This window comes from Trachinotus anak, unplaced genomic scaffold, assembly GCF_046630095.1.
Source record: "Trachinotus anak isolate AG129_WGS33_773 ecotype Australia unplaced genomic scaffold, CSIRO_AGI_Tana_v1 ptg000002l, whole genome shotgun sequence".
NCBI lineage: Eukaryota > Metazoa > Chordata > Actinopteri > Carangiformes > Carangidae > Trachinotus > Trachinotus anak.
In genome coordinates this window covers 14,240,916-14,249,964 of record NW_027273853.1, presented here as the reverse complement: position 1 = coordinate 14,249,964, position 9,049 = coordinate 14,240,916, and the positions used below count along the sequence as shown (strand labels likewise).

Genomic DNA, 9,049 nt, shown 5'->3' with positions numbered 1-9,049 from the left:
GCAAAGGAAGCCCTGAGAAGGCTGGACCACAGACACTGTGAACTTGTTTGTTGCTGAACACCAAAGGCCACCGACACTAGCCAGTTTTAGCTCAGGTGAAATATAATGCTTGTCCACAGTATTCCTGTATATTCATTCTACTTCAGGCAAAACTAGTGCTTGACTGAGGTCAAATTTAGATTCATTTGCAAGAAATGGTGTATGCACATAGGGCCAGTTCTTATAACTTGTCATCACAATATATACAACACACTGTACGGGCCAAAGTTTTGGAAAAGCCAGTGTGTTGGTGTACAAAAATATAAGAGAATGCTCTCACCTGCTCTCTTTAAGCCAGACATGAAACCCTCAAAGCCTCAGTCACATCTTAGTATACATGTTCAATTATTAGTAATCTATCTATCTATCTATCTATCTATCTATCTATCTATCTATCTATCTATCTATCTATCAGCTAATATGCACATAAAGCAGTGTGGATGAAAATGTGTGACCCAATGCACACTGAGGACCATTATATATGGATTATGTGTTTTCAGAGATGATTTAATGGTTTATTACACTCAAAGTTGTTCTTTCAAAAAAAAAAAAAACATTAAAAAACTAATAAGTGAGTGCAATCTTTAAAAGTTTAGGGTTTGCAAACTTGAAAAAGACTGCACATCCTCGTATACCCGGAAGGCTGCCGTGACTGGGAGCTACTCGGAGCGTCCACTGAGCGGCGCCGCAGCCCGCAACTTCCACAGGCAGAGAGAGCCGGCGCTTCCTCCCTGCTGCAGGCCAGTCCCGCTCGCTCGCTCACTCACTCAGTCCGTGTTGGGTTACAGTGACAAGGGCCCCTGTCTGAACCACGACTTTTAGAAAGATAATATTACAGGTAGGTGCAAGCCACGGACCGTGTCACTATCGATAGACAAATTAAGCATTGAAAAACAAGACCGTGACCCAGAAATTCTCGCTTTAATCGGGTCACCGTGCTCGTTTTCAGCACTGAGTGATAATGGCACCTCTCACTGTCCTTAGCATTTGAAGTCCCCTTACCGCAACCTGTAGCTTTTGGGGCAGTGAAAATTGTCCAGCTGGACGCCTTGTATTTCCTCCTATTGGTGCCTTTGTATGTGTTCTGAGCTATGTACACCTGCCTGCTGATAGCTTTCAAAGCTTTTTCTTTTTTATCTAGTTGAAGGTCAGTTTGCCCCTCTAATGAGCTGCTGTGAGGGTTTGTATCAGCAGGGCTGTAATCATGGATGCAGATAAATGAGTATAGCCTTAATTCACTTGTAAATAAGTTAAATGTAAGTGTAGGGCCATTTAAAGAAACAGGAATGGGCTCATTTTCTTCTAATTTAATCACTTGTTTTTCTTTATATTGATAGGTTTCCTTACTATAAAGTGGTCGCAGCTTACCTTTTTCATAAACTAAACTGCAGAATTGACCACATCATTCTGACCCTCTTGTTAACATAGCCTTATGCTGGAGGACGGTACTGATTCAAGTCAAGTGAGGAGCTGTGGTAGAACAGGGGTAAATCTCTTAGCTGGGGCTTCTTTATGTTGCACATGGGAAACAACCTGAAAAGACCAAGTAAGCTTGTCGGTTTCGAAAGAAATGCCGAGATGCAAGATGAAATTTCTCTGAAATAGGCCGAACATAAAGTCTTTTTGCTCCTACAGGGTTTTGTTCAGGGTTCCACTGAGAAAGCCCAATGCAAAGTGGGCCTACAGCCAACTGGGATGGATTCTGGGGTGGAACCTAAACAGATGGGAGATAGTATAAAGGTGAATACAAGGTCAATCTGAGCTTCAGTGATAAAGCTGTGGGCACTGCTCATAGCAGTGTTTTAAAAGTTGACTTGAGAAAACAGATTGTGTGGTCAGAATAAACTCTTAAGACCATATTGGTCCATTTTTTTTCCAGGCTTCTTTTGTCTGGATTGCCACAGGCGGAAGCAGCAGACACCAAATGGTCAAAAAATTGTTATCATTATGTTTGTCTGGAAATCAGCAGAATGGGGGTGTTGATTTCCAGCGGGTGGGTTTTTCCTTTGTCCCTTTTTTTGTTCTAACCCAGATTTTCATGTATAACAGGCTCACAGCTGATCCATCCCCCAGTACACAATTGAGACAGAGGAGGTTAAAGCACTCTGAACGCATGGGACCATATTGCAGGTAATTAATATGTCAGCTCAATGATGAACTTCGTCAATACATCTATCACCACACTTACTTGAAACTGGAGTAGCACATGTGGGATGCTGCAGAGAGCGCAGACTGAGAGTACATTTGTCCATTAGTAAACACTTCATAGTGTGTGTTGTGATTGGGGAGGTAGCGGGGCTCCTCTCTGTCCAGTTGCAGTCATTTTCGCCCGTCACCTCCTCATTGCTGTAAAAACACTTGCTGTGGTTTGGTAGATTAACAGAGAGCCCCCTAATGGAGTAATTACACCGAGCCAAACATCTATTTTTCACCTGTGGTCTGCCATTATTCTCTGTCCCCTATCCACTCCATTGGAAGTCACTTACTCTCCTTACAATGAGTTATCATTGACTGCCATTTAGACGTTCTGGAGCAATTTGTCTTACTGAGGCCATGTGCTGGCCTCATTGCAAAGAACAATCATTCTCCCTCCAATATATAAAACATTCATGGGGAAAAGGAAGAGAAAATGCCCCACAAACAGATAGTAGAGAGTGGCTAATAGATACTATAAAGGTGACAGACAAGGAAAATAATGTAGGAGATTACTGGTGCAGGAACAAGCCTGCACAACCAATACAAAAGCTTCAGGGACTGTACAGCTGGAAAAAAAATCCTTCACGAGACGAATGTGTTAAATGGCTTGTATGGCAGCTATTGGTGGTGGTAATTGCTGTTGTTGCAAACAAACTATACGTCTCAATTTAAATTCTAAATGTTTCAATTGCCATCATAATTTTCCTTTTACTTATTGCCATATTAGTTAACGTCTAACAATGAGATTATTGAATTCTGCACCAAACCAATGGGAATAATGTACAGAATATTATATTGAAGATGGAAGGTATCGAAGCAATATGGCCTTTTGTGAGTGCAGATACACTGTCCTTTTTAGCCTTTATGCCTTTTAGGCATATTTCTTATAGACAGTGGTATAGCTGCTGATATATAATTCAGCTATGAATCACTTTGGCACATCTCCCCTGTTGGTAAAGTTTTTTTTTTTTTTTTTTTTGACCGAGGCTTGACTGCTGTACACAAACCAGCACACATCCCACTCAGCCTCACCAGAAAGGGTTAATCACATTCTTAACTGAGTGTTTTGTTAGATTAGTCTCTCTCCAACTGCTTAACACAATGACAAATAACCATTATTCTTTTTCTTACACTGATAATCGGGACAACTTAAACATTTCTTACTAGCACAAGTGAAACCATTAATCCTCAGTGATACTGCTGATAAGTGGTGACTTTGGAGTAATGGCCCTGCCACCTTTAAAAAAAAAAAAAAAGGGAAAAATTTGAGCAATTAAAACCAGATACCTATTATATTCTGTGCATCCCATGTCTTTGTGTCATCAGGAGGTATCTGGTATCTGTCAGTGGTAATAGACTAAATAATGGAATGAGTTTTTGTTCATTATGCAGATGTCCTCTATACCAAAAATTATCACTTAAAATACTTACAGGACATGAGGAGAGATGACTTGGTCTGGAGAGTATAAAAATATATATATGTCAATTTTATTATAATTTGACTGACAATGGAGATTTGTGTAGAGAAGGTGGTAACAAACATTCAAGGCTGCCCGACTTGAACCCAGGTACATTTGGTATGTATCACAATCTGTAATTCTGTGATAAACTTGGGATAAACTTGCTCAAGTGACGTTTCAGGTTTATTTATTCAAAGGTAATTGTACTTCCTGAGCTTCAACTATTATTTGATGAATCGTTTAAGTTAATTTTCCCGCAAAAATGCTTAACATTTAATGGTTTCAGCTTCTTGAATATAATGATTTGTTGCATTCCCTGTCAGTAAATTGAATCTCTTTGGGTTTTGAATTGTTGTTTGGACCAAACAAGACATTATATGACATCATCTTGGGCTCTCAGAAGTTGTGATTGACAATTTTTGAGGAAATGACTGGCAGATTGATGGATACTAAAAAATCTTTTGTTGCAGCCCTTTTACCTCTCCTTCGATCGGCATCAGACTTCCCACATCTCATTGCGTGTTGGTCCCATGAAGCTTCTGAAGAGGCAGTCAGAGTAAACATGAATCGCTCCAGATGGCATTAAAGGTGAGCGTTGTAAACCACAGCTGATAGGTTACACTAGTGGTGCTATATGCAGTTGCGTGCCAAACAGCGAACTGGTAATTCATCTGATACCACACTTAGCTGAATGGAGGTAGATGAAGCCACTGATTCACTGCGTATGTATTACAAGTCTGCCTGTTACTCTGCATTCTCCAACATACAGTACATGCACCATATACTGCACTTCCAGTCTTAACTATACTGTGTGTGTGTTGTTGTGATACAACAGTCACGCTGTATGGCTCACCGTGCACCTTCTGATGATAGCTTTTTAGATATGAGCCAACCACCACGGCGATGAGGAAATATTTAAAAACCTTGCATAGGCTAATTGAAATTGTCTCAATTTAATCGTCTTCTCCATCATATGTTCCCTTTGTCATTATGGTTGTCTCCAGCACTAATCAGTTGTTGATGTAGCTGCCTTGAGGTGTTACACTATAACTGACAGGATGATAATAAACATGCATAATTGGGTTTGTGATTGAGTATGATTTTAGATTATTTGCTCATTTTCATTTAACGACTTCAGGTATCTTGACATTAAAGGAAAAAAAGATTTATTAATGGCACTGCACATTTGGCCAGGTTATATTGTTTGCCTTATTGTCAAGTTTGGTAATTTTAACTTTGAACACAGTTGGAGACTTGTACACTTAATAGATTTATCATTAGAATAAGATGAAAACATGCCCACTTAATTGCTCAAGGCTTCTTAAGATGGGAAAGTCTGCTTGAGTTTATATTGCTTTTGTTCTTGTTTGTTTCATCAAGCATATTGACTTAAACAGGACATTCGCTGAGAGTCAAAGTAGAACTAATTAGCTAGTTGGATATTTCCAGAGTTAACACCTAACATCCTTAAGATGGATGGTTAAAATAAGATTTTGCCACCTGATTTATTCTTTATATGTCATTAGTTTAAACAGATTATCCAAACCTTTAGCTGAAATTAATTGGAAATTAAAACATCTAAACATCTATAGGCTACACTCAGTATCCTTTGTGTCCTTCTACTTTTAAAATGAAGATGCTTTACTACTCATACAGTACAACTTGATAAAGAAATGTCAAAACATAGTCTTAGCTTTAGTTAAGGGGAGTTAGCGTTAGTGCCCATCAGTGCTGAGGGCCATCTGGCTCCATCAAAACATCCAATTTTGAAAAATAATAATAATAAATGAAAAAGTTTCCATCCTTATTAGCTTCCTACTATACTGTTCTATTTATGTCTTATTGAACCTATAACATCTCATCCTACAAGCAGAACTCACCATCCTTACCACTGCAGTCCCAGGCACTTTATACTTAGTATTTCTATGGCCGTAGCTCTGTTTTGATCAAAGGGGTTCAGGGGCCTAAGTTTCAAATCCCTCAAAGCCCATTTTGGCTACTCTTTGTTTAGCCCATTGGCATTCTGACCCCATGCTTCTCAGACTTTGAACTCAAAGCTTGGAAAAGCCGTATTGCTTCTTTAAACACATTATCAGTGGGCTAGGCTTTAAGAATATCACTAATCATCTTAAGGTTTTAGTGCAGTGTGGCAGTATCGTTAAAGCCCCGGGGCCCGTTTACTGGCATGGGCACTGTAAGAAATTTTCTGTGAAATATACGATAACTGAATAGCAGCAAGTGGTTTGTAAGTTTATGCATTTCAGATTAAAGCAGCTTGAAGCAACACCATTCCAGTAATTCACTGTTAAAATGATGTATTTTAACAAACTGTTTTAAATTTAAAGCCTTATTTTGGAGTTGTGACAGGGTTGGTGCAGTTTTGTGGAAAATATGGCACTTGAAATATGTGTGGTGTTGCTGACATCCATGTGGTGTGGTTTGACTTCTTGTAGGATTCTTCATGCAGCCTCTTGATACAGGATTATAGCATCTATTTACTTTTATTTATTTCACTCTGAAAATGAGCCAACAACCTTAAGTGCCTACTTCACATGATCTTTGCCCTCAGCCAAGCTGTAGAATACCCTGTCACTTATAGTTTCTTTTACTTATTTACTTGTTTCATCCTTAGTCTCCAAACTTGATATTTTCAAACCACTGAAACTAGATTCACCAAAATGTATTTGCTAACATTGATCGTTAACTTAACACTTGGCATACTTTGTGTGTCAGGTTAAAACTTCCTCTTACACAGAACTTGGCTTGAAGTTTAATCTCAACTGTTAATGCTGCAGTTTAATAAATAATTGATGGGCCGCATACCTTTTGAAAGCGTGATGCAGCAAATGCATTTTATACAAAGATTATACAATGTGGAAATGAAGGGATCAGATTTCTTCAAGTGTTGCATAACAAATGCTTCCCAGCATTTTAAACGATGTCAATCACTCAAATTGGATGATTTCTTTTCTCATTTTTGCAGAACTGCAAACAATTTCTTGAATTTCTAATTTGCAGTTTGTCTCAGTGGACACAGATTGTTTTTGTTTCAGTACTAGTAACTGTTACTACATTTTTTTAAACGCATCAACTCATAACAGTGGTATTAAATGTGAAAAAGGCACCCTACCACAAATCACTGACGTGCTCTGTGTCTGAACTAAATTATTGCAAATTGCTTAACTTGGTAGAAACTGACCAATCAGGTGTTTTTCTGAACACACTGAACACTATGTGGATGAATAATTGTCCATATGTCAGGTGCATCTGTTTCATCCTGTTGAACAATGTACACTAACTGCAGAGCAACATTTAATAGTTGTTGATGAAACTGCTGAAAACATCATTTAATCTCATCGTATCCCAGAATAAATGTAATTTAAAAAATAATGTGACCACATAGGACCATCTTCAAGATCTGTGCACATATGATTGCATGGAAGTCTGTTTGTGCCCCTTAGCTCCTCTCACACCTCTTCACTCTCATCAGCCCCCATGATTAAGATTTGGCACCCTGAATCACATTGTCTTCATCTGGAAATATTTCAGCTGCATTTCTGCCACTCTAAAGAAAGATGAAGATAAAGGAGAAGAAGGTAAAAACACACCCTGTTGTGTGAATCCTACAGAAGGCCTTGAACCCTGCCATTCATCCCTTTCACTTCATCAGCTGAGTCTAATTGCCAGAGAGGACAGGATACCCAGGGCCCAATTGTTCCTTATCCTCTTTGGAGCCTCTGAGGCATGAAAAGCGAAAGGCCTGCTTTTGATCTTTTTTTTGTTAGTTTTTTTTTTCTTTTTTTTTTTTTTTTTGTCCTCCCCTACTATCCTTTCCCTTAGAGTGAGACACTCCATTCACACTGTGCCCCCCTCTTCATCCACGCAAAAATAATTATCAAGCTCTGCTTCATCAAATAATGGTGGATATTGGAGGTCATGATGGGGAGGACCAGAGGTCTGCAGGGGTGGCCTAAGGACGTGGTGGAGCTCCCAACTCATCTTAGAGGCATGCTCCTTAGCTGTGGCTACCTTTATATACCTTGACCCCAGTTTTCGTTTGCCTGTCCTAATGAGACCCTCTCATGCAGCCAATGCAATAGAGGTCTTGCAGTGGCAGGGTTGGGAGGCCAACGTACAATGAGACACAGGGCTGTGCTCAGACAAGGGCGCATCTGTGCCATCTTATTAAGCCTTGGAAAAGAGCTCATGCGTCTCAACGTCCCATAGGCGCTGAGAGCAGATCTATTGACACCTACTTGTCCTTTGCGGTCAACACCTTTCTGTGAGGAAGCAGGCACGCCCAGGTTCTTGTTAGAAGTAATTTTTGGCAAAGTATTTAGCGAGGCAAAGTGTTTAACTCGTTTTGGGTGGCCATTTGGCTTAAGGATAAAAAATGCAGATTTATAATGATGAAAAATTCCTTGGAACTAGAGAAATGACAAGGAATGTCAAAAACCAATTTGTCAAAAGCAAACAGTCCTCATATTTAAATGGACCAAAGTCTTTCTTAATGCTTTCTACCAAAATAGATTTTTTTCATATGTTCAAAAGAATGCTTTAGATTATTGGTAATCATCATGTTTTAGAAATTGTTTATTCAGAACAGTTTTGTTCTGTTGCCCTTAGTAATGGACTTGGCCATTATCCCTGCCCTGAAATTTATGAAATTTGAAAGAGTAAAATATGAGCTAACCCATGCTGATTTGAAAAAAAAAAAAAAAAAAACACTTTGTAAGAAAACCGACTTCAGACAGTCAACCTAACTACCTGTCTAACTTGCTAACAAAAGGGACAGCAGGATGTACTATAAGTAGAGCAAAATGACAAACAAAAACACAAGTAGGCAAACAAAAACCTTTAAGCAATCATGTTAAGCACGCCTAACATCTGAGCACTGTGAGAGAACAAAGCAGGGCTCCTGTCAGTGCATCGATCCACTCCTGAAGGCACACACATCCATAGCTCTCTGATTGCTCCCTGCCTCTCGCGCCTCTCTCCCCCGCGCCTCTAACTCTCTGCTCTGGCTCCTTTCTGAGAATGTGCTTATCGATCTGGCCTACTTCCTTGGAGTTAACTCACTGATAAAACCTGACCAAGGGCTTCCAATGGCCTGAAAGAGTTTGGAGGGCTGGTGAGAAGGCAAGATGATTAAAAAGGAAAGAAAAAAAAAAAAGTTTGTCAACTGTTTAAGTTCATCAACTGTTTAGTTTTATAAATGTTTTGATATTTTTTCAATGTGGAGGCAACTTAAAGTAAAAAAGACAAGAGAGTTACTCAACTTTAAATATGAACCCTTGTCTGATTTGAATCACATTATTCAACATTATTATAGTTCTTAAGCAGCTAATAACCTG

The 9,049-nt window shown here is 39.2% G+C and overlaps 1 long non-coding RNA gene across 5 annotated transcripts in view; it reads left to right on the top strand.

The window, feature by feature from the left end:
• The first annotated feature begins 537 nt into the window (after positions 1-537).
• LOC139633846 (uncharacterized) overlaps positions 538-9,049 on the top strand; it is a 109,360-nt gene continuing 100,848 nt past the window's right edge. For 2 of the 5 annotated variants that reach the window (XR_011693840.1, XR_011693839.1), the window contains exons 1-3: positions 538-877; positions 2,089-2,169; positions 4,166-4,283. This is a non-coding gene — a long non-coding RNA (uncharacterized lncRNA). The remainder of the gene's footprint in view (positions 878-2,088; positions 2,170-4,165; positions 4,284-9,049) is intronic. The other 3 variants (XR_011693841.1, XR_011693846.1, XR_011693849.1) reach the window with 3 other exon arrangements.